This window comes from Schistocerca cancellata, chromosome 1, assembly GCF_023864275.1.
Source record: "Schistocerca cancellata isolate TAMUIC-IGC-003103 chromosome 1, iqSchCanc2.1, whole genome shotgun sequence".
NCBI lineage: Eukaryota > Metazoa > Arthropoda > Insecta > Orthoptera > Acrididae > Schistocerca > Schistocerca cancellata.
Genome location: NC_064626.1, coordinates 792,511,941 through 792,534,006, shown reverse-complemented (window position 1 = coordinate 792,534,006; position 22,066 = coordinate 792,511,941).

The following is a 22,066-nucleotide window of genomic DNA, read 5'->3' as shown; positions in this document are numbered from 1 at the left end:
GAACTCATTTTGCCACAAACCTTATAATTTTATCACAATTAGAACTTTTTTTAAATTTTTAAATTTGAAAACTATAAGTAATTACTAGGTATATTCCTAATAGAAATGGTAATAAGCTAAAATAAATATGAAAAATAATCTTAAGAAATGATATGATTAATGGTATATAAGGGAATAACACGAAAAAAATTAAAATTAACAAATGAGCAGGGACCGAAATGTAAGCTGAGAAAGATAAAAAATTAGTTAGCCATGGAGACAGAACCAAAAAGGGGCTCAACCCCATTAACTTTGTTAATAGTTTGTTTACACATTTCCAAAAATAAATATATTTTACTCACATCTGTGTTGATTGTCTTCCGCGGCTGATATTTGCAGTGCAGAAATGCAGATGCTTTGAAAGCGAACCAGTTTGGAGCGTTCACTTCCTCAACCCCAGCGCCAGACTTCCCAGGCTGTCTTCTTCTGGCGGACTTTCGTGTAAGTGGCTAATAAGCTGTTCTTTTTTTTTTTTTTTTTTAATTCGGCCACATCCACGCCGAGTTCTGTCGCGATGGAATCCCGCGCTTCACTTTTTTTAAATTTTATTTTCTATTGGGAGTTTGTTGCATCCCACAGCACAGGGTATCGTTCATAATTATTTATGAATTAATGACAAAATCGTCGGTCCACTCCATTTCAAAAGAAAAACCGATGTCCACAACATAGAAAAAGAATAATATAATTTTTAACAATTTTGTGGTGTCACCGCCAGACACCACACTTGCTAGGTGGTAGCTTTAAATCGGCCGCGGTCCATTAGTACATGTCGGACCCTCGTGTCGCCACTGTCAGTAATTGCAGACCGAGCGCCACCACACGGCAGGTCTAGAGAGACGTACTAGGACTCGTCCCAGTTGTACGACGACTTTGCTAGCGACTACACTGACGAAGCCTTTCTCTCATTTGCCGAGAGATAGTTAGAATAGCCTTCAGCTAAGTCCATGGCTACGACCTAGCAAGGCGCCATTAACCATTTCAAGAGAGAGTCTCATTTGTATCATCAAGAATGCTGTATACAAATGATGGATCAAAGTTAAGTATTCCAGCAGCTACGTACTTTTCTTTATAGCATTTATTACGTATCCTGTTTCAGACTTAACGCAAGCCGGCGTGAGTTGACGCGTGCCCTTTCGGCTTCCTCGCCTTGTGTCTAGACTGTCTTGTCTAGACACAACAATTTTTATGCGGCGAGAGCAACTGATATTGTTTATATAAGAATATACAGGCTACAGTTGCAGGTTAACTTTATCGTTCACCTAGATTTCAATGTTAGTAATAACGTCTTCTTCAGAACCTGCAAAAAGCTAATATTATAATGTGCTAGTAAATTACATTAGATATGGTCATCCTGCAGGATGCAACGTGTAGTACTTACATAAAATATTATTTAAATGTTTGCCTAAAACAAGCCATGTCCTAAGTCAACTATTATTAGATGCTAAAATAGAGTTCAACATATTCCGGAAGGCAACTTATTCAGACATCATCATCCCGGCCTATTCAACCCACCCCCAAGGGCATAAAACGGCGTTTTTCTATTCTAGTATGCATCGGGCGATTTCCATCCCGTTGTCAGATGTCAACCTCGAAAAAGAATTACAAATTCTCGAGAGTATTGCACTGAGTAATGGCTATGATCCAAAGATTGTGAGGCAGTTATATCATAAGAACACGCGAAAAAGGACAACGACTTTAGTAAACACAAATACTCAAACGCAAGATCAGACCAAGAAATGGTTGTCGGTTCCTTACATAGGTAACGTCTTCTACAAGATAGGGCGCATGGAAAAATTCAGGTTTTAAAATTTTTTTCTCGACGAGTAGTAGTTTAAAGCAACATTTGGTTCATTCCCTTGAGAAAGACTGTGATAAGTCAGCGAAATCAGGTGTATATAAGATTATGTGTGATGATTGCCCATGTTATTACATAGGTCAAACAGGCAGAGCTATAGCAGTAAGGTTTAAAGAACATCTTCCAATAAAGGGCGTAGGAACACGGGGGTCAGCCTTTGCGGAACATCTGGTGCAAATGGCTCATACACCTAAACCTTTACGTGACACAGAGCTACTACATCATGAAGTTACGGGGTATAGACTCGACACGCTTGAGGAACTACAAATTTATGCACACCTAATTAGAAATAGAGGCTATTTACTGAACGATCAACAGTATCTAAAAAATAGGGCATACTTCGAAGGCTTCCAGCCTATATTAGGTTTACAATAATTCATAATGCATGTGACCATTACAGTTTCTGTAATAATAGAACCTTTCCTACAGATGTTCATACGAGATTTGTTGGTCAGTTTATAAGGCTCTGTAGTGGAATGTAAAACGTAGTCATGCTGGATACTGTAATTAACTTACAATAGTAAAGTATAAAATTAATTCATAGCGAAAATGTTATCTGACGCGTGCGTAATAAAGACTTTGACTCTATACGTCTCGCGCATGCGCGCCGCCCTCTGTGAGGCAGACCGCGAAGCCCTCTCGGTACGCAGTCTCTAGTCACACGACGAGGCCCATACAACGGGCTTAAAGTGAATCTGCTACAGCTTGTTTAATAGAAGTGACAAAACCTTATGGTTATGCATCAAGTTTTATAAAGTTGACTTAGGACATGGCTTGTTTTAGGCAAACATTTAAATAATATTTTATGTAAATACTACACGTTGCATCCTGTAGGATGACCATATCTAATATAATTTACTAGCACATTATAATATTAACTTTTTGCAGGTTCTGAAGAAGAATCCCTCCAAAACCCAGGCGATCATTGTAGGCAAAACCACCCCTTCCTTCCGCCTCCTTGATTTCTATCTCACCGTCTATGGCCGTCCTATCGCCCTCACTCCCACCCTTAAGTACCTTGGCGTCACCCTCGACCGTCGCCTCTCCTGGACTCCCCTTCACCGGACAATCCAAGCCAAGGCACGTTCCCGCCTCCGTCTCCTCAAGCTCCTTTCCGGCCGTACGTGGGGTCTGGACCCCTCCACAATCCTCCACACCTATAAATCCCGCATCCGCCCTATCCTTTGTTACGCCCATGCAGCCTGGATCTCCGCCCCCTACCTTTTATAAATCCCTCCAAATCCTTGAACGCCATGCTCTCTGCCTTGCCTATCGCATCCGTCTCCCCTCCCCCACGCAGATCCTGTATGATCTCATCACCTTCCCCCACCTCCTCCTTTTCCTTGAAAGGATACGGATCCTGTACACCTCCGGTAAACTTGATCCTCCTCACCCGCTCGTCTCCCCGATCCTCTCCCACCCCCGCCCGCTGCCGCGCCTGTAATCGCACGTCCCACCCGGTCTCCATCTCTCCACCCTCCTTACCCTCTCCCAAGGTGGCTTCCGCCAGCTCCCCCTCCACGATGATGCCCTTCCTCCCCTCCATCTACCCCTCCTATCAACTTTGATCCTCCCGCCCTCCTCCTGTGCTTGCTTCTCTGGACACCCTCCCTCCCTTCTCTCCCTTTTCCCTCCCTCCTCCTTTTCTCCCCCTCCTCCCCCGGGCTTCCCCTCCCCTGTCTCTCTCCTCCTGCCCCCGTCTCCTCGGCCATTGGCATCCTTTTTCTCCCCTCTCCCCCACCTCACCCCTGTTCCCCTCTTGGCAGGTCCCCGGACTCGCACATGCTAAGTGGACCTTCACCGCCATCAGTGTTTCGTGTGTGCCGTCGTGTTTAGTGCTCAGTGTTCACCGTCACACTCCATCGTTCACCAGTGCCATCGTCATCTTCAGTGTTTGTGTGTCGTCTCATCAGTTAGCAGTGTGGATTATCGACGAGTGTGAACGGCTCCGTGTTTGTCTCTATGTGTCTCCTGTTTTATTGCCCACCGTTCTGTCACTTATGTGTCTTCTCACTGTTTTTGCTCCTTGTATATTCTATGGCTGAAGAGCGGCGAAGTGTGCTGCTGACAGCCTGCCTGTTGTACAGGTTTAAAATAACAATAAAGTAAAAAAAAAATCTGAAGAAGACGTTATTACTAACGTTGAAACCTAGGTAAACGATAAAGTTAACCTGCAACTGTAGGCTGCATATTCTTATATAAAAAGAATAATACCAAGACCAAACTGTATGAGTGCAGCGAGCTAACTGGTAAGTGCTTCGTTGCCGTCCAAGCCACTCGCGCAGCTCGCCGCGCATCCCTTTGATGTACCGACAACAGCCGGAGCCAGACAAGTCATAAGCCCGGGCGCGCGAGCCCTCGGAGCCTACCTCCGTCCACATTACTCGTAAAGCTCGAAAGTCTCACAAGTGCACGAGCCACACGAGTAGTGTGGACGCACCGTAAGTCTCAAACTCCCCTGTTTCCTCTCTGCTCGCAGCGTGACGGACTCTCCTAACGCAAAGACATCTCGTCGTTCCTATCGGTACGTTTAAATAAAATTCCCTTGGTTATTACCTAACAATTTTCTATATTTACATTATAATTACAACCAATTATATACTTTCACAAATAAATACACTATTACATCAATTACACGTTAAATACTGTTTCTGTAATAAAGCTTAAAGATTCAGAATTAGATGTACATTAAGTCATCACCAGATACTGGCGAAAAATTTTAAAGGGTGCAGAAGGTATTTTATTCGCAGTTTCGGTGTCACGTGCTGTCTCCTAATGTCTATTAGTGGGTGATCGCACCCATATGTAAGGACATCACAGCCCCGAAACCTGTGACTCCTTGGTAGATATACTGACCTTTATGCAAAGGAGGCAGCAGAACTTTTTGTGATGTTTGCCATGTAAGTGTGGACGTGGAGGGGGTACACTTAAAATATGAAATGAAAGTAACAGGTCCTGTCTGGTGCCATGGGGTGCTCGTGATTCAGTTAAATTGATAATTACACATGTGGTACATAGTTTTACGTTTTCTCAAAGCCATAAACATTTTCAAATAAAGACCACCTGATCAAAACCACAGTTTATAGATTATAACCTGTATATTAAAACTGAAGAAATTGCGAAGAGGTAGGAAATTAAGGAGATGGGACCTAGATAAGTTGAAAGAACCAGAGGCTGTTGAGTGTTTCAGAGGTAGCAGTAGGCAACGATTGACAAGAACAGGGCACAGGAATACAGTAGAAGACGAATGTGTACCGGTGGCTTTGAGAGATGAGATAGTGAAGGCAGCGGAGGATCAAATAGATAGAAAGGCAAGGCAAAGTAGAAATCGTTGGATAACACAGGAGCGATTGAATTTAATAGATGCAATGAGAAAATATAAAAATTCAGTAAAGGAAGCAGGCGAAGGCGAATACAAATCCTAAGAATGAGGTCGACAGGAAATGCAAAATGGCTAAGGAGGAATGGCTAGAGGACGAATGCATAGAGTTTGAATCATAGAAAGGCAGATACCGCCTTCGGGAAGATTAAAGAAGCCTTAAAGACAAGCAGCTGTATGAACGTTTGTGCTCAGATGGAAAACCAGTACTAAGCAAAGAAGGGAAAGCTGAGAGGTGGAAGGGGTATGTAGAGGTCTATGCAAGGGAGATTAACTTGCAGGTATTATTATAGAAACAGAAAAAGACGTACATATGAAGAGGAGATGGGAAACTTTATACAGCAAGAAGAATTTGGCAGAGCACTGAAAAATCTAAGTCGAAACAAGGCCACGGGGGTAGACGACATTCAGTCTTCCTTCTGGTATGAGACAGATGAAATACTCTTAGACTTAAAGAAGAATATAATAATTCCAATTCCAAAGAAAGCAGGAGCTGACAGTTGTGAATAATACTGCTCTATCACTTTAATAAGGCATGCTTGCAAAAAACTGGCACGAATTCTTTGCAGAAGAATGGAAAAACTGATGGAATCCGACGTCGGGGAAGATCAGTTTGGATTCCGGAGAAATGTAGGAACGCGCGAGGCAATACTGGCCCTACGATCTTTCTTGAAACATAGGTTAATGAAAGGCGTTTATAGCGATTGTAGACTTACAGAAAGCTTTTTGACAATGTTGACTAGAATACTCTCTTTGAAGTTCTGAAGGTAGCAGGGGTAAAAAACAGGGAGCGAAAGACTATTACAACCAATACAGAAACCAGACGGTAGTTATAAGTGTCGAATCGCATGAAAAGGGAGCAGTGGTTGAGAAGGGAGTGAGACATGATTGTAGCCTATCCCCCGATGTTATTCAATTTGTGCATTGAGCAAGCAGCAAAGGAAACCAAAGAAAAATTTGGAATTAAATACCAGGGAGTTGAAAGAAAAACATTGAGGTTTGCCTATAATGCTATAATTCTGTCAGAGACAGCAAAGGGCTTGGAAGAGCAGTTGAATGGAATAGACAGTTAGTTTCTTGAAAGAAGGATATAAGACGAATATCGAAAAAGCAAACCAAGGATAATAGGATGGAGTCTAATTAAATCAGGTGATGATGAAGGAATTAGATTAGGAAACGAGACACTTAAAGTAGAGATGATATAAAATGTAGACTGGCAATGGCAAGAAAAGAGTTCCTGAAGAAGGGAAATCTGTCAACAACGAATATAGGTTTAACAGCAGGAAGAATTTTCTGAAATTGTTTGTATCGAGTGTAGCCATGTATGGATGTGAAATATGGGCGATAAACAGTTTACACAAAAAGAGAATTAAAGCTTTTGGAATAAGGTGCTACAGAAGAATGCAGTTGGTTAGATCACGTAAGTAAAGAGGAGGTGCTGAATAGAATTGGAGAGACAAGAAATTTTTGGCACAACCTGACTAGAAGAGGGGATCGATTGGTAGAACATATTCTCAGACGTCAAGGAATCACTAATTTAGTACTGGGGGGGGGGGGGGGGGAGGGGAGATGTGGGAGTAAAAATATATGAATATAGTAAGCAGATTCAGAAGGAAGTAGGTTTCAGTAGTTTACTCGGAGATGACGAAGCTTGCACAGGATATACACTATGTGATCAAAAGTATTCTGACCCCCCTCCCCAAACATATCAGCGACCTCAGTAGTCATTAGACATCGTGAAAGAGCAAAATGGGGCGCTCCGCGGAAATCACAGACATCGAACGCGGTCAGGTGATTGGGTGTCAATTGTGTCATACGTCTGTACGCGAGATTTTCACACTCCTAAATATCCCTAGGTTCACTGTTTCCGATGTAATAGTGAAATGGAAACGTGAAGGGACACGTACAGCACAAAAGCGTACAGGCCGACCTCGTCTGTTGACTGACGGAGACCGCTGACAGTTGAAGAGAGTCGTAATGTATAATAGGCAGACATCTATTCAGACCATCACACAGGAATTCCAAACTGCATCAGGATCCACTGCAAGTACTATGACAGTTAGGCGGAAGGTGAGAAAACTTGGATTTCATGGTCGAGCGGCTGCTCATAAGCCACACATCACGCGGGTAAATACCAAACGACGTCTCGTTTGGTGTAAGGAGCGTAAACATTGGACCACTGAACAGTGTAAAGACGTCGTGTGGAGTGACGAATCACGGTACACAATATGGCGATCCAGATGGTAGGGTGTGGGTATGGCGCATGGCCAGTGAACGTCATCTGCCAGCGTGTGTAGTGCCAACAGTAAAGTTCGGAGGCGGTGGTGTTATGGTGTGGTCGTGTTTTTCATGGAGGGAGCTGGCACCCCTTGTTGTTTTGCGTGGCACTATCACAGCACAGGCCTACATTGATGTTTTAAGCATCTTCTTGCTTCCCATTGTTGAAGAGCAATTCGGGGATGGTGGTTGCATCTTTCAACATGATCGAGCACCTGTTCATAATACACGGCGTGTGGTGGACCTCTCCTCAGTGCAGCACTCTGTGAAGAATGGGCTGCCATTCTCCAAGAAACCTTCCAGCACCTAACTGAACGTATCCCTGCGAGAGTGGAAGCTGTCACCAGTGCTAAGGGTGGGCCAACAGCACATTGAATTCCAGCATTACTGATGGAGGGCGCCACGAACTTGCAAGTAATTTTCAGCCAGGTGTCCAGATACTTTTGATCACATTGTGTAGTAGCATGGAGAGCTGCATCAAACCAATCTTCAGACTGAAGACCACAACAACAACGCATTGTCTGATACGTTGCAAGTTAGAGCTTACGACATTGACTACTCTCTAACAAAAATTAATGAATACAAAGAAATGTTGAAACCCAAACGCAACAGATTTGAAAGAACGTGGAAAAGAGTTGTCCATGGCCAACATATGGATGGACCAGTAACTAAACGTCGTAGATGCTGTAATCAATTTAGAAACAAACTGTAGAAGAATCTAAAGCCAAATTTTGACACTGTGGTGGGACAGTTACAAGACAGATTTAGTAACTTGCACCGGTTTGTTGTCTTTGGAACTTTTCAGTGTACATAATTTAGATCAGTTCAAACAGTGTTTCCCTTAACTTGCATTATAATCGCTAAAGTACTTCAACAGATCACTTTCTGATTTTCCTTGATTAAGATCACTGCTAGATGAACATAGCGTGTCTGGTAAAAATTGTGTTTGTTCTTAATAAATTTCGAGTTGCAAGCTGTGATGAGAACAACGTACAGAATTTTGTTGAGCATGGGGACGTTGAGATGAAGAATTGCGCCAAGTTTCGTTATGCACGTCCGTGCATTCCGTGGATACCGCATACCTGCATATTGTAATGTGTATTGCTGCTGCGGAAGTGAACTTGCCCATCGGGAAAGGCGCGGATGTCGTCGAAACGTAAAAATGTGCGTCTGGGATTTTCGTCGAAACGTAAAAATGTGCGTGTGGGATTTTCAAGAATTATTATGAAACGTAGGTACCTATTTCATATTAGTGCTACGATGTACTTTAATAACCTTTGTATCAGAGGATCATCATTTCGCTACCGGTTTTATGACACGTCAGCCCTGTGACACCGCTTGTTCGATCATGAAAACCGTCGGCCTTTCCTCGGCTTCAGAGAATCTGCTGCACTCGGCCAAACCAGCTCGTCCAGTAGCCACTTTCCTCTATCAGGAATAACGTAAGAATTTGGTTCCGTTAAGTTTCCCGGTAGAACGACTTTTGCACAAGACCTATGACTCTTGGGCAAAACGTTTGACGAGCGCTGCTGTAGATGGAATGCAGCATTGTACAGAACTGAGTCAGCGACTGAGGAAGTGAGGCGTAGCGTCTTATACCGATCCTGCCTTGGAGGCGGTTAGGTGGTAGATGTGTCTCAGAGCTGGATAGTGACAGATGGTGCTGCGAGACTGGACGCGCACGTAGTTTATGTATCAGCCGATACAGGACAGTATTGGATAGGGGACTGTGACTTAGTTTCGATTGTGCCCACTAGAGTGCACTAAAGTAATAGAACGTTTTTCACAAAATGTTCTAGTATTTTCATAAAGTATTATTATGTCTTATTGTATATGTAAAATGTTAGAAATATGTTTTAGCAGTATGAATGATGCGTGTGGTTTAAGGTTAATATGAAGATAATTGTTTAACGAGTTATGTAGTGGGATTTAGTGTGGGAACATTTCGAAGAAGTATGGATATGGACAAAGGGGATTTTTGTAGAATAGATTTGTAAAGTAAATTTATGGTAAATGGAAAGTTAATTCAGATATAAATAACAATAGTAAATAACTTTATGCATAAACAAAACTTCAGCATATTAGATAATTACGTCGGTAAAAAGTGCAGTCATTAGGTTTACTATTTTGCGATTGGTTATTGATGAAAAGCGCAGACTGACGCGGGAGACTATTGTTTTGCTATTGGCTGTTGAGTAAACTGACCAATGGTAAAGCAGTATTCTTCGCGCGTCTTTCTCTGAGAGAGGAGTCGAAGCCGTGTGTAGTAGTAGTTCCGATGGAAATGATAAGTTGCCGGATCTAGCAGTGTTTCATACATCAAAAGTGTTGTACAGTGACGGCATAATTATTACGATGGGTGTGTAGAAATTTTGGAATTTTTAAGTGAATTTTGTGACGAGAAAAGCCATAAATTCCGCGTGGCGTATTGAGCAGGTCGGTGGCTAAAAACTGTGACTGCGTTAGGTACCGACAGACTTAATATTTGGCGAGCATTCTCAATCAAAAACAATCCGTATTTTTGTAGCTATTACGTTTTTGGGAAATGCAACACCATAAACTTGCTAACGTGATTGAAAGGGATTGTGAGTGACTGTGTTAAGACTAGCACGGGCTTGGCAGTGATACTTGTTCACCTAAGTTTCAGAATATATGAATTATGGACAAAATTTCCAACCTTTCATTTCGTGTGAAAACTTCCTCCCGAAACGTAGATTAGTGACTTTAATTGCAGCCTGGTTCACGTCGAAGTACAGTAAGTTTCGCTCGGCTTCCCTACTGATGATCCGCTGAGACAATGTTCACAGGTAGGTGCAGGTCCGTCGTGTAAAGGACTCGGAAGGAACCGCGCTGCCACACAAAAACTAGAAAAGAACAGAAACGGAGAGAGATGTGGTGTTACAGAAGGATGCTGATAATTCAGTGCACTGATAAGATCAGAAACGAGCAGGCTATCCGCAGAATAGAAGAAGAATTGGCTATGTGGGAAGCTCTGACTTCAGTGTGCGCCACTTCGTAAGGCGGCGAAGTACTGAATCGTTCTGTGCACCCCATCCTGAACTGGCCCCCGGAAGAAATGGTATTTAATCTGACCCCACACACCTTACTCTGAATGGAGCTGGCTGAGGATAAAAGCTCTCCAACAGAGTGCGACGTGGCCGGACTTCAGTTGCGCTGCAGTTTACTTATTGCTGTCCGCAGAACACTTCGTCAGGCCTCCAAGCATGCCCCTCTGCCGCCAAACGTGAACAAATCTCATCGGCTCCATGCTTCCCTAAAAATGTTTTCCGGGCTCTGGTGAAGTCCCTAGAAATACTGCACTAAACTAGTTTGATGACCTCTTAAAGTGTATGTGTACGCGTGCGTGCATTTAATTCGAAATTTTACTTCCTTTTTTTTTACACTACTGGCCATTAAAATTGCTACACCACGAATATGACGTGCTACAGACGCGAAATTTAACTGCCAGGAAGAAGATGCTGTGATATGCAAATGATTGGCTTTTCAGAGCATAAACACAAGGTTGGCGCCGGTGGCGACTCCTACAACGTGCTGACATGAGAAAAGTTTCCAACCGATTTCTCATACACAAACACCAGTTGACCGGCGTTGCCTGGTGAAACGTTGTTGTGATGCCTCGTGTAAGGAGGAGAAATACGTACCATCACGTTTCCGACTTTGATAAAGGTCGGATTGTATCCTATCGCGATTGCGGTTTATCGTATCGCGACATTGCTGCTCGCATTGGTCGAGATCCAATGACTGTTAGCAGAATATGGAATCGGTGGGTTCAGGAGGGTAATACGGAACGCCGTGCTCGATCCCAACGGCCTCGTATCACTAGCAGTCGAGATGACAGGCATCTTATCCGCATGGCTGTAACGGATCGTGCAGTCACGTCCCGATCCCCGAGTAAACAGATGGGGACGTTTGTAAGACAACAACCATCTGCACGAACAGTTCGACGACGTTTGCAGCAGCATGAACTATCAGCTCGGAGACCATGGCTGTGGTTACCCTTAAAGCTGAATTACAGACAGGAGGAGATGTGTTACGACCCGTGGCTCTACCCTTCATTCGATCCCTGCGAAACCCTACATTTCAGCATGATAATGCACGACTGCATGTTGCAGTACGGGCCTTTCTGGATACAGAAAATGTTCGACTGCTGCCCTGGCCAGCACATTCTCCAGATCTCTCACCAATTGAAAACGTCTGGTCAATGGTGACCGAGCAACTGGATCGTCACAATGTCTTGATGAACTGTGGTATCGTGTTGAAGTTGCATGGGCAGCTGTACCTGTACACACCATGCAAGCTCTGTTGGACTCAATGCCCAGGCGTATCAAGGCCGTTATTACGGCCAGAGGTGGTTGTTCTGGGTACTGATTTCTCAGGATCTATGCACCCAAATTGCGTGAAAATGTAATCACATGTCAGTTCTAGTATAATATATTTGTCCAATGAATACCCATTTATCATCTGCATTTCTTCTTGGTGTAGCAATTTAATGGCCAGTAGTGTATTTTGAATCTACAGACTAGATGAAAGTGGTAGGATGTCGCACAAGATTTTGAAGTGAGGCGAATTTTTTCGCGCTATTTGGGTGGGAGGGGGATGCTTTCAACGGCAAACGTATGGTTCTGCAGTAGGCGACAGTGTTATACCCTGGATCACTTTTCACACGTCCGCCTGAAGCCGGCCTGTAATCAGATGTTTAATATTGTTTTTTCATTCCACTTTGAAATGATGGCATTCACTTTTTGTACGCCACTGGCAAGCCTACGTCTAACACCATGACATCGCTAGGTATGGCTATTCTGGTGTCGTGAAATAATTAACTGCAGAGTGGAATGGCGCTCGGTTGTCTTCAGTGATGGGAGTAGGTTCTGTCTGTATGTGGATGATGAATATCGACCCGGAGAGCTGCCTATTCCGGAGTGTATTAGTCTACAGCACACAGATCCCATCTCAGGCTTCAAGGTGGGGGGGGGGGGGGGGGCGCCCTCAGTCACAATTCGCCATCACATCTGAGGACCGTTCTTGTAAAACTCGCATTATACAAAAAATAAAATTTTATAGCAGCCATATCTACTCAGTTAAAAAGCAATGTGCCCTCGGAGTCTTTCGCGACGGCATACATGAATAAAGCATTCTCGGTTTTTCAGCCGTGTCAATTCGAATAAAATCCTCGAGCTTTCGATGGCCATCTCCGCCATCGTTGTCACGAGTTCACTGACTGCCAGGGGCTGTTACGGTCTCTCGCTTATATAGGCATGATGACATCATCATCATCAGCAGCCAATTAGATCGATCCAATGTGACGCGCGCGCGTAAGTCGACCCGGGCTGCTAGCGGAGCTATTGCCCTTGGCAGCACCGGTGACGTCAGGTGGCACCAGGGGCAGGCGCCACGTTTGAAACTGCCGCTCCCGCGTAGCGCATCTGTCTCTGCTTTCTTTCGATGTCCAACGCCCATCCCCATGCACTGCTGAGTGTGTATCCCTGGTCTCTGTTGAAATTGCTGTTGTTTAAGCGATCTCGGCCGCTTCCTTTATAACGGAGTCCCAATACGTAGACGCATGAGCCAACACTTTTGTATTTTCGAACTGTATTTTATGTTCGTTTTCTAGGCAACGCTCCGCTATGGCCGACTTGTCAACCTCCTTTTGTTTTATATGGCGTTTGTGCTCAGTACAACGCTCCGCAACCGTGCGAATTGTCTGCCCAATGTAAATGCTGCCACATTCATAGGGTACACCATACACACCGGACACTCGAAGACCAATATCGTCTTTAACAGGGCGCAACATATCTCGTATCTTGGGGACGGGCCGGAACACTTGTCTTAGCCCATGTTTCTGCAGGAGGCGTCCTAACTTACTGCTAGTTGCTCCACAGTATGGCAGGAATACAGTCCGTTTGGCCTCTTCTACTGTTTCACCAGGTGTCTTTCGTCGGCGGTCCTTGAAAGCGTTTGCGATGTCTCTTTTGCTGTATCCATTTTCCCCGAAAACACGTTTTAAGTTCTGCATTTTAGACTGTAGGTGGTCGTTGTCAGAGATAATCTTGGCTCTATGAACCAAACGGACTGTATTCCTGCCAACGTTTTATTCAGTTAAAAAGCAAGCTCAGAGGAAAATTTTTTTACAATTATTTGTTTTAAGATAGTCGTTGAATATACACAAAATTTTTTATAGTTTATCAACTAATGGGAGTAGAAAACAGTTTTCTTTTTTAAAACTCGCTTTATGCTCAAAGTAAATCAATGTTAAATGAATATTAAATACCTGGTGCTTTTCTTTTATTATAATGCTGTTGTGCTTTTCTTTTATTATAATATTCATTTATTACAATGTTGTTATTATAATGTTGTTCTACCAAGAACCGACAGAAGATTCAGTTAACCTTTTAAAATAATATTTCTTTTTTTCTCTTCTACACAACTTCAGGAGACCCTTCATCCTCATAAATTCTCCGCGAGCTGTCATGAACTTGATACTCCTCACCACCTGCAGAGAAAACCTATGCGATTTGCTAATTAAACATTGTTTCGGAGTATGTATTTTCTGATTTGAAGAGGCGCGTTTCGCCGCGCGCATTCGCGCGGTAGTTTTCTGAAGCTTGGAGCCAACTGCAGATTTGGCACCGTCTGTCCTCATAAGCGCTGTGTGAAAGGCTCGGCCATTGGTTTCTACATGCTTCTTATGGTATAGGTAGAGTCACAGCTAGTCTGACTCAGAGCTTTACGTTCCTTCCGCTAGAGGGCAGTAAAGTGCAGATCTGTCTAGAGAGCCTGTATACAGATACAGGCTCTCTAGATCTGTCATCTAGCGATCATGTTAGAATACATCGGGGTGCAGATTTCGTGTAATCCAGTTTTACAATCTTTCTTCAAGTTAATGCTAATGCATTCCTAAAGGCTAATTAATGCTTAATTAAATCGAGTACAGAAATAATACAGTTAAATTTCGTTATAAATAGCTATATGTAATTTGAACGTCACATTCGAGGGTTGGATTCCCTCACTTCACCATCGAGGACTCGCACTGCCTGGGCTACTCTCAGGGTGTATCTTCGACGTGGAAGAGCTCCACCCTTTACTTGCCGTGTTGTCTGCACGCCGTCACTACTGCTCACCGTCTGGTCCTCCTCGCCGCCGCCGCCACCGTCTCACCCTTCCCCCCGCCACCCCACGCTCGCGCGCCGCCACCATGTCCCAACCCACCACCCACTTTCATTTTCACCTCTCCCTCCGCTGCTCCAACCACAATCACATGGAGCTCATCCTCCACCCCCCCTTCCCGTCCTTCCTTCTCTCTCTGTCCACCCCACCCCTGCGCCATTTTCGACTGTAACTACCCCCAATTCGCCCTCCCCTATCACTGTCGCCCCATCGACATCTACCAACTTTCCGCCGCTCCCTGCACCACCTTGAACAGGCTCCAAGCCAGCACGGATTTCGGCTCGACGTTCCACAGTCTCTGTGAGACCCACACACCCTCCCTCTGCGTCATCCGCTGCACAGGGTGGTACTGCCCCCCGCCATCTCCCCCTGCAACCCATCCCCCAGTCCCCTCTCCACCATGTCGTGACCATGAAACCTTCCAAGCGCCCAAATGTTGACCCTTCCCCTGAAATCTCCTAAAAGAAAACCCCAGATCCCCGTGACCCAGCCACCCCATGGACGCGACCCCGACCCCCACCTCTGCCACCCACACTTTGTCCTCTCCAATCCTAGCCCTCAATTCCTTGATGCCCGCTCCCTCACCCTAGCCATCCGGAAATACTACCCCAATGCCCCCATCTCCCTTCTGATTCCTCACAAGGACTCGGTCCTCATTAAATCCTCCAATGCTTCCTTCCACACTGATCTCCTCTCCCGCATCCCACACATCCAATTTGGCCAACATGCAACCCTCACCCCCTACCACACCCCGTCCTCTTCCCGTCAGCCTCAACCTCCCCAACGTCTGCCAACCTTCACCGCTGTGATCACAAAGCTTAGCCCCGTGGTCACGGAGGCTGAAGTGTTGGCGGAATTCAACTCCCGGCCAGACATCGAAATCTGCTTGGCCCGTTGCATCTTCAATGATGCCGGGCCGACTTATCTCATGCGGATATTCACCGAATCCTCCTCCTGCATTGACCGCCTCCTCACCGAGGGAGCCCTTATCTACAATCATAAGGTGGACCCCTCCCGTTCCCCAGTCCAATCCTACCGCTGCCAATGCTGCCTCACGTACAACGACCATGTTACCTCTGCCTGCAAGAACCCCCCTACTTGTCCCCACTGCAAAGCTTCCCACTACCTCAAGAACTGCCCCAACCTCACCTCTCCACCCTCCTGCAACGTCTGTAATGGATCACATCCTACCCACTCCTCTTAGTGTAAAGCGAAACCTCCTCCAGTCACCCCTGAGCTCACCGTCCCTGTCCACCCCAACAACTCGCTCCGCCCTCCACTTACTGCAGAGGACATCATCTGTTTCATCACCATTGTGCTCCAAAACATCCCCCCCTTCCAGTGCTCCCACACCCTTTCCCAAATCGCCTTCACTGCCCGTTCCATCTTCCATCTTACCACCTATGCAACATACTCCCACAACCAGGCCCACTTCACCTTCACCCCCCTCACCACCCTCGTCTAACTCTCCCCTCCCATGGTACAACAACCCTACTGTATCTTTGTACCACAATATTCGCTCCCTGCCCACCCATAAACTCCTCTTCCTCCACACCCTCCATCAGCACCGCGTGAATGCCTTTGTCCTAAATGAAACCTTCCTTCAACCCCATATCTCCATCTCCACAGCTCCTTACACCCTTCACCGCACTGTTAACCTGTACCCTCTGGCGCGTGGCAGAGTTGCTATAGGCCACCTCAAGCACCTCCCTGTCCGGCTCCAACCTCTCCTTAACAATCCTGCTGAGCATCTCACTCTCAGTCTTCCCCACCCTTAACGTCACCTGTTCCACCATTTATGTCCGCCCTCGCACCCCCATCCCATACGAATTCCTGGCCCACATTGACCGCACCTTCTCCACCTACGTCATTGCCGCCGACCTCAATATCCACAGCCATGATCCTGCCGACCTCCAGTGGTGGCATCAGTTTATCACCACCCTCCAGGGATACCTGGTTCCCCTCCCTCAGCACAGCCAACCCAAACCCAACACCACTCCTGATGTGGTCCTTGCCTCTCCCAACCTCCTTGGACGCATCACCGCAGATGTCCTTGACCTCATTGGCAATGACCATGCTCCTGTTCTCCTCACCATCTCTAATGGTCGCTCTCCCCGCAACGCTCCTCGCCCCAACATCCCTCCTAAACTTGTCCATGATTACTCCCATGCCAACTGGGATGCCTACCGGGACTACATTGATACCCAGGTTGAAGGCCATGACTTTACCCTCCAATCTCCTGATGATATCTCTCGCACTGCTGCCTTCCTGCACCAGACCTTGTCTGACGCCGTCGCCACCCATATCCCCACCAAAGCTATCCACCCTCACCGTCCCACACTGCCTCCACAGGCCGTCCTTCTCCTTCGAGAGTCCCGTCGCCTCTACTGCTCTTTTCTCTGCACTCGTGTCCAGGATACACTTACCCACCACTGGCAATTACAACAACACATCCGCAACCTGCTTACTGCAAAGAAACGCCGTGCCTGGCGCAAGGCATGTACACAACTCAACACCACACTCCCCATAAACTCTTCCAAGTATTGGTCTGCTTTCCACTGCCTTTCTGGGAACCGCCCCACCCCCCAGTACCCTCTCCTCCTTGATGACCATCCATTTCCTGACAACCTCAGTAAGACCAACCACTCAGATGTTTTTCCATCCCAGATGATCCCCACTTTGATTATTCCTTCTTCCCTGACGCCATGGACCGTATTAATACCTCTGTTCCTTCATTTGCTACTAGCTTCCAGTACTTGAGCCACACACCACCATCTGTACTTAACACTCCCATCACTATACAGGACATCAGCCTCACACTCCGCACTAAATGCAACACTGTTCCCGGCCACGACTGCATTACCTACTGCCACCTGAAACACTGCCCTCCCTTCTTCCTTTCAGTCCTTGCCACCCTCTACAATGTCATCCTTGCCACTGGCTTCTATCCCAACCTGTGGAAAACCTCCCGTATCCTGATGTTCTCCAAACACAACAAGCCTCCATCTGATACCTCTTCCTATCGTCCTATCTGTCTCACATCGGTGTTCAGCAAGCTCTTGGAATCCATCCTTTCCCGGCGCATCCATCACCACCTCCCCCGAAACCACCTCCTCCCCGACACTCAATGTGGCTTTCGACCTTCCTTCTCTGCCGATGACCAACTCCTCTGCCTCACTCATCTCCTCTCCCTCCAGCTTAACTCCCGTTGCTCCACCATTTTTGTCTCCCTCGACCTCGAAAAAACCTACGACCGTGTCTGGCATCCCAGTCTCCCATTTAAACTCCAAACCTATGCCCTTCCTGTCAACTACATCCGTCTGATGGCCTCCTTCCTCTTCTGCCGCCCCTCCTATGTTACCATCCATAATGCCAATTCCCACACCTTCTACCCCTATGCAGGTGTGCCCCAGAGCTCTGTCCTCTCCCCTCTCCTCTACCTCCTGTACACAGCAGATATGCCCCAATCCCCCCTCCAGTACACCTCTTGCAATATGCCGATTACACCGCATTCCTCGCCCTCGCTCCTACCCTCGAACGGTCCCAACGCCTTCTCCAGAATCACCTTGACCTTTTTGCCTCATGGTGTAACCAGTGGCTCCTGAAAATCAATCCTTCCAAGACCCAGGCAATCATTGTTGGTCGTACCACTCGTTCCTTCCAACTCCTGGATTTCTCCCTTACCATCTGCGCCCGTCCTGTCCACCTCACCCCCACCCTCACCTACCTTGGCCTCACCATTGACCGTCACCTCACCTGGATCCCTCATCTCCACTCCATCCAATCCAAAGCCCACAACCGCCTCCGACTCCTCGAACTCCTCTCTGGCCAGACATGGGGGTTGCACCCCTCTACCATCCTCCACACCTACAACTCCTTAATCCGTCCCATCCTCTGTTATGCCAGTCCCGCCTGGATATCTGCCCCCCCCCCCAAAATTCTATAAGTCCCTCCAGATCATTGAGCGTCATCCACTCCGCCTCACATTCCGTATACACCTCCTATCCCCCACACGGATCCACTATGACGTCATTCCTATCCCCCGTCTGCTCCTGTTTCTCCAACAAATCCGCATACTCTACACCTCCCGCCATCTTGATCCCCCTCACCCCCTGGTTGCTCCTCTCCTCTCCCATTCCCGCCCCCTGCCACGCCTTCACTGTTGTGTCCCCCCTACCCTCCATCTCTACACCCTTCATCACCTTTCCCAAGGTGGCTTCCATCAAGTCCCCCTCCCGGATGATGCCCTCTCTCCCTCCATCTATCCCTCCTATCAACTGTGATCCTCACCCCTCCATCCTTTCCTCTGTCCTTCCCCTGGGCTCCCTCTTCCCCCCCTTCCGTCCTGTTTTCTCCCGACCAAACCTCTCCCTACCTCCCTTCTCCCCCCCCCCCCCCCGAGTCCTTTTGTATTCCCCTCCTCTGCCTTCCTCACTCCCTGTCGCGTCTGCCCAGCACCCCCCACCCCTCTTATAGGTCCTTATCCTCAATCGGCTCCTTTCCCGCCTCTCCCCCTTCGCTTTTCCTCTCCTTCCCCCCTTTTTTTATTTTCCCATCATCTGTCCAGTTTCCCCCAACCTGCTCTCGGCTGTGGTATGTCACATTTGCTAACTTTTTAGTGCAGTGTTCCAGTGAATGTTCAGTGTTGTTCGTCTTTCTCGTGTTGCGAACAGAAACCATGCTGTCGCTGAGTGTGAATTTTATGGCTTTTGCGAACAGAAACCAGACTGTCGCCGTGTTTTTTAATTGTCTGTCTATTGTTTTACCTGTCTGCTTCGTATGTATTTTATTAGCATCATCATCCCTTTGTTCTATGTTTTAAGTTCCCACGATTTTTTCGCCATGTTACTATTTAATTCTCTGGTTTTATCGCCTGTTTTTATTATTTATTCTCTTCATCTTTTTAACAAAGTTTGTAAGATGAAGAGCGGCATACTAAGCTGCTGCCAGCCCGCCCCCCTTCGGGGGGAATCGAAATTCAATAAAGAAGAAAAAAATTGAACGTAATTATGCTCTTAGATTTTGAAACTAAGAGGCATTATTTCAATATTGGTATATCTCACAACAGCAGGGCTTTTGCTGCAGAACTAACGTATTCACCTCATGTTGTTTTAGAAACAAAGGTGTAGTATTTCTTTTTATACTCGCGTTCGTGTAATACAGTTCTGTACAAACACATTTTAGTTATTGTGACGTAAGTTAATTGACCCTGTATAGCTGTCTGCACAGTGTTACATGTAAGGAAAAATTCAACTGAACGTGAAAATAGCAAATATGAACAAAATAAATGAGTTATTAAAAACGCCATTTAGCGACAGGACTCTCAGATAAAAAACACTAAGTAGGCCACTCCCGAATCTGAATCTGTAGGAGCAAACAAAAAATCAATACCGTAAGGTCAATCCAGAAATTTACCAGAAGAAGAAATGGATTTGTGGTTGTGAAGAAAGCAATGCTGTTTTTTGTTTTCCTTGTGTGTTATTTGGGGGAGATGTTCATTGATGTAAGACCGGAATAACTGATGTTGGACTTAATCGGTCGCAAATGAAAGTACATGAAACGACAAAGTGACACATGAATAATATGCCTAGTCTTTCATTTCTAGCCAAAACCGACATTCGGCAGAAATTAGGTTCGCAATATAGACAAACAGTTGGCTGCCACAACAAACGTGTAGAAAAAATAGATATATACTGAATTTAATTGTAAACTGTATTCGGTTCTGTGGTGCTTCGGGATTGGCTCTCAGGGGCCACGACGAATCTGATGCCTCTGAAAACAAGGGGGTTTGTCGCAAGCTAATTCAGTTCAGCGCGGAACTGGAGAAAGATCCTCAAGTTCATCTCATTCAAGTATCAGTGTTCAAAGGCATTTCTAAGACTGATCAGAACGAACTACTACAATGCACGTTCGAACTGTGCCGTGACGAAGTTCGCAAAGAAATAAAACGTGCCGATTATGTTGCAATAATCGCGGATGAAAGCACAGATGTGTCTTGCGATCCTCAATTGGTTACTGTTTTGCGTTATGTTGTTGAGGGAAAACGTGTTGAAAGATTTTGTAACTTTCTTAGTCCAGAAAGTCAGAATGCTCATACTATAGCTGAGATTATTCTGAAAGAAATTGAAACATTAATTATCGATGATTAATAGCTCAGAGTTAAGATACCGGTGGAGATCGGGTCTGAACTACCACGTGACGACACTACCAACCTCAAACTGCGCTCTAGCCGTTACCAAATGGTTTATGTGCTCCTCTTTGCTTTGAGTTGTTTTCTTTTCGCCGGCCGGGATGGCCGAGCGGTTCTAGGCGCTACAGTCTGGAACCGCGCGACCGCTACGGTCGCAGGTTCGAAACCTGTGTGTGATGTACTTATGGTAGTTAGGTTTAAGTAGTTCTAAGTTTTAGGGGACTCATGATCTCAGAAGTTAAGTCCCATAGTGCTCAAAGCCATTTGAACCATTTGTTTCCTTTTCGTATTTTGAAGTGAATGCAGGAAGCAATCCTGCTCTGTCACAGGGCTCGAATATGACTCTCACAACACCAGATGGAATCAGCGATCCATATGTACATCACTACATCGGTTCTTCCTTCCCAGGAGCACAGAAAATGGAAGTAGGCTGCCAGACCTGTGGGCGGGAGGCGTGGCTTGGCCGCCCACTCCGCTCTTCTTCCCTCGACAGCCAGAACTCCTCATTTGTTTTACGTTCGCGGCCGACTGCCAGAAAAGTGTCCGCTACAACATGGGTGACAGTATTAAAAATAAAAGAGCATGTATAAATTATTCGAAGTTGTAATCTAGATTTTGCGAAGCAAATTTAATCAAATTACCAACAATTAAAACTAAAAGCATTGTACTCACCAAAAGCAGCTACTCCATGGCTTTGGGAAAACAGCTTCAAAATAATTAGTAGGAACGATATTGTAAATCGATTCTACGCTCTTTCTTGTTGGCACTTAAATCTGTCACCTCAGACTGAAATGTTCCATTTTACACACGAATGACTTTTCACAGGATAGCATCCTTAAGGCACTCAGTAATTCTTCTTTCATGATGTTTCGTAGGAACGTTTTAATTCTCTTGAGCATTCAAAAGTACCGCTCAGCATATGATATCGAGATAGGCGTCGTGATTAGCAGTTTCAGAAATGTAACAGTCTCGTCGAATGTGTCGGGGGTGATGTATTTGTCAGACTGATTTACATCAAATGAGTTGGCTGCAATGAGGTGTCCAGTGAACTGAAAATGTAATTTTATTTCGGAAACGACGGCATCGCACACATCCAAAGCATCTCTTTTCTTTTGCCCATCAAGAATCTGTGGCTTCTTGG